This window comes from Chinchilla lanigera, unplaced genomic scaffold, assembly GCF_000276665.1.
Source record: "Chinchilla lanigera isolate Chin_1 unplaced genomic scaffold, ChiLan1.0 scaffold00017, whole genome shotgun sequence".
Taxonomy (NCBI): domain Eukaryota; kingdom Metazoa; phylum Chordata; class Mammalia; order Rodentia; family Chinchillidae; genus Chinchilla; species Chinchilla lanigera.
The window spans coordinates 21,347,512-21,352,071 of NW_004955418.1; the positions used below are offsets into that span (position 1 = coordinate 21,347,512).

At 41.9% G+C, this 4,560-nt stretch overlaps 1 long non-coding RNA gene across 1 annotated transcript in view; it reads right to left on the reverse strand.

The window, feature by feature from the left end:
* Positions 1-1,644: 1,644 nt before the first annotated feature.
* LOC106148234 overlaps positions 1,645-4,560 on the reverse strand; it is an 11,002-nt gene continuing 8,086 nt past the window's right edge. Inside the window, exon 4 of the long non-coding RNA XR_001233490.1 lies at positions 1,645-2,061. This is a non-coding gene — a long non-coding RNA (uncharacterized LOC106148234). The remainder of the gene's footprint in view (positions 2,062-4,560) is intronic.

Sequence of the window (4,560 nt, forward strand, 5' to 3'; positions counted from 1 at the left end):
TAGTTATAAACCATGGAGTACTATTCTGCCATGAAGAAAGATAAACTTGAGCCTTTTTTGGAAAATGGATGCACAAGTTTAAATATCGCACGATTTTCTTGTATGAGACACCCAACATACAGACTTTTTCCAAAAGTTCATGAAACCATATTTTTCCTACCCAACAGCTATTATAATTCATGACCACCATGTCACCCCTGAATCACTGCCTTAATCATGCTCATATTGTCACAACCTCTGCCTTTCCATCCTCTTTCCCACCCAAGCCTGCCTCATCTGCCCAGCTCAACCTGAGCTGAAGACAAGACCCTTGAAGTGCTCATCATGGGAACATGAGGTCCAGCACCTCCAAGCATTTTTTTCCTGATAATTTAGGTCCTGAAGCTTTTCAGAGTTCATCTTTCCTTTTCATACACAATCATACACATTTTTTTTTGTCTTTTGAGACAAAGTTTCACTATGCAGTTCAAGGTGGACTTGAACTCACTCTGTAGCCCAGGCTGGTCACCATCTTGCAGCAATCCTCCTGCCTCAGCCTCCTGAATACTGGAATTATAGGTGTTCTCCACCACACTCAGCTCATACTCAATCTTAACTGGTGAAACAAATTGCTTGGGACATACCTGCCCCTTTTATGAATCTTAGCATGGAGAATATTGGGCATGATGTAGAGACCTCAATCAAATATAGTTAGAATTCTCTTGTGGATATTTGACAAGTGGATGAGCTTATCAGTCAGGAAAGGGCTGTTGAGTAGCTTGTCAGGAGATTAATGAAGTGAGGTTCATGGACCAGCTTTCAGTTTGTTACATGCCCTTCCCCCTCCTTTCCCTGCTTTACCTATTTAAAGCAAAATATTGAGAACCAGAGGAGAGTTAAAGATTATTCTGATTAATTTTATGCTGGCAAAACCTTAAACTCAATTGTTACTTCTCTGAGCCTAAAGTCCACAGCAGTGAGGCTTGCACAGAATCCCTGCCTGGATGGACAACCAGTCTCTCTGGAGGCTGAGCTTCTGAAGAGCACAATAGATGGCTGGGCTAATCCTGGAACTGGATTTACTATCCAGTGATGCTAGGAAGTCACTGGGCCCATTCTGTCACAGTTGGACCCAAACCCCAGTGCATGCCAAAGGCCATTGCAGTGGCTACCCAGGGACTCTGCTCCCATACCCGGGCTGCTGGTGTCAGAGCATATTCCAACCTGGAAATAGGTCTCATTCTTCTTTGTGTCTCCTGGGACACTCTAGAATTTTATAGTGTATATTTATATTTGAATAATCAGTACATTTTTCTCATTAAGTAAGAATTAGTGTGTTTTGCTAAGTATAGTTAAAATTATTGCATTTAAACGTGAAAACAGTAAAGTATGCCTTTAAAATTATATGTAATAATGATTATACATTATGTAGCATTTACTGGGGGATAAATATAGTTTTTAAGGGCTTAATCTATATTAGTTCATTTAATCCTCACAGCTCTATAAGGTTAATTTTCTTTGTTTGATTTCCGTATCAGGAGATTAAGGCAAAAGGAAAATAAGTGATTTGCTTAAATTACACAAAAACTCCAGGCTGTACAAAGCTTCTCCTGACCCTCAGAAATATCTGACATAAAAATCAACAGAATTATATGTGGGCTGATGTTTACAGTGTTTGTGTGAAAAGAGGAAAAATATCAGAATATAGGCCTCCAATTCAGAGGCTCCTTAAGTCAAAATTTAGTGATCAGGAAAAGTTTGGAAGATTGAATGAACAAGCTGAGGGTATAAGAAAGTGTAGAAATGTCCAAAAGTTCAAGATTGAAGGATACTTCTCTTAGCAGTTTATGGATGTCATCAGTACATAAAAGTTATTAAATATTGAAAATTTAAATAACTGGAGGAAAAGCAAAGCTAATTCAGAAACTTGTGTAGGCAGAGTAGAGCTCCACTGCTGATTCATGCTTGTTTTTAGGGGAACAATCTTGATGCTCTATAGAAGAAATGATTGCCACCCTGGCTGGAAAAATTGAACTTCAGTATTGACAGAAGTTATCTCATTCAAGTGATTCAGCTCTTGACCTGGGGCAGAAAGGGATGAACATTGAGGAATTTACTCAGTCTATTAGTCACATGTACAGAAGTTAGTAATTCATGTATTATGACTGGTTATAAATATCAATTTATTTTTTAACTCATATCTCAATCCAAATAGAACTCTCCAAGAATGGGGAAGTGATGAAGTGGGTGCAAAGGTAATACTAACACTTAACAATGCTTATAAGAACTTACTAAGCTACTGCACATACTGCTTTTTCATCAGAGCTCTGACTTAATCTTCCTAGAAACAGAGTTCTCTTTTTACAATATATATTTCATAATGTTGTCTCTACTTTCTTGAAATAAACTCTCAGGATAACATGAAGTAAAAAATATGACATGTTAAATAAAATCCAAGTGACAACACTAATAGTAAAATTATACGTATTTCCATATGTTAATGTACTGGCAAAACAACACTAGCAGATATAATGAGGTAGTAAGGTGCACATCCCTGTTTGAAGAATTCTTGTAGCAACAGATACAAGTATGTTACATCAGAACCAGATATCATGAGTGGTGTTGCTGTTCAGGAGATGATTTCCCAGAATGAGGAACAACTGTGTGCAAAATTTTAAACAAAATAAAGTACAGTTTTCTGTCACCTTCTACAGTACTTGTTTGCTTGAGTCATATGTATCCATAGTTTAATCTGGTAGGGCATAAAGATGTCAGGCTCTGATGTATGTAGCATCTCAGGATCAGCAAAATAATATTTCCAGCTTGTCAGTACTTTGCTTAGACCAAGTGAAAGCAATACAGCAAAATGCCCCAAAACAGAATGGCTTAAAATAGCAATGATACAATATTTTCCACAATTAGTTGGGTTGGTTGGGCAATTTATATCTGTGAATATGTGTCAAACCTCCCCAGTTATGGTGATAACCGAAATTAACCACAATCGCCACATTTTCAAATCTCTACCTGGCTAGCTTCTATTCATTCCTTAAATCTCAGTTTATATGTCCCTTTGCCAAGCAGACTTTTCCTGATTCTCCACTGTGCTGAATTCCCTGGGGAGCAGACTCCGATGGTACTCATCCTGATGCTCACTACATTTTTTTTCCTGATGAAAGATGTAAAATGATGCATTATAAAACTAAGAAGCTACTTTATTCAAAATCCAATCTTTAAATATTGTTTAACAAGGGGTTATGGAAGTTAGGACGCTGGTGGGAAGTGGGACTACTCACTGCCATGGTCCGGACCACAAAGCATGGAGCCGTGCTGGCTTGGAACCATGTGCGCACTGGTCAGAAGCACCATGGAGAGTCAGGGCAAAGTGTCTTTCGAGGCGCACATGGACTTGGATATGCAACGTCTTAGATTAATGGCTCATACGCATCATTGTCGGACAACATGTTCTGGGAGGACAGACTCTGTCTTGATCACCATTGTGCCCAGGTTATGTTGTCCCACATAATTGTAAAAAGTTGTTTTGCATTAAGTTGCATCAAACTGATCTGAAATTGAATTTACTGATCAAGTGCCCAAACATTGTAACCTAATGATTTTTTTTTTTTTATTTTAAAGAGAGTAGTAGAAAAGAAAAAAAGAACAATAGCAGCATACCAACATCACAGACATAGAGTGCTCTGGGAGCTGCTGGCCCCATGGTTCGAATCCGTGCTTTGCTCACACTGCCACGGTTCCCAGCTGAAACTCGTTGAGAGAGCCAGGTATTTCCCTTCTACTTCCTGAGGGCAGAGTGGGCTACCCAGCACCCCGTTGCCATTAGAGACTGAGTCTCTCCCCTCCCTGCAGCTACAGCAGAGGGGAAGTCCTCACTCAGAAGCCTCAGGGACTTCTCTGGCTTGAGGTGGGGGTGTAGCCTCTCCCAGTGCCTGCGCACCCTGTGCTGAGTGAGCGAGTGCTCCGGGAGCTGCTGGTCCCATGGTTTGAGTCCATGCTTTGCTCACAGCGCCACAGTTCCCAGCTGAAACTCGCAGACAGAGCCAGCAGAGAGGAGGTCCTCACTCAGAAGCCCCAGGGACTTCTCTGCCTTGGGTCGGGGCGTGTAGCCTCTCCCAGCACCTGCGTGCTGTGCACCGAGTGAGTGAGTGCTCCGGAAGCTGCTGGTCCTGTGGTTCAAGTCCGTGCTTTACTTTCGCCTGGACCCCCTAGCGGGTTGAAGGCACAGGCAGTCTGTGACTGCTGCCCATCCGGCCCTCATCTGGTTCCTGTATGTGTCCTGAACTGACTGGAGACACAGAATCAGGTGTTTCATAAACTGTCGACCCTGCAGTTTGTGTCTGGATTTTGTCTGTACCCTGAACTGCCTGGGGACATAGGTCCACTGGACCGGGATTGTCACACCAGTGCAACCAGAGTCTGGGCCATGCACGTGCCCTGAACTGCAAGGGGATGCTGGATCAGACGGTCAGCCATCAGCTGACACCAATGCCCATGTCTGAGAAAGGGGATAGCTAGATACAAATCAAAAACTGCCGGAAAACCTGAGACTAGTAGCACTTCTCAGAG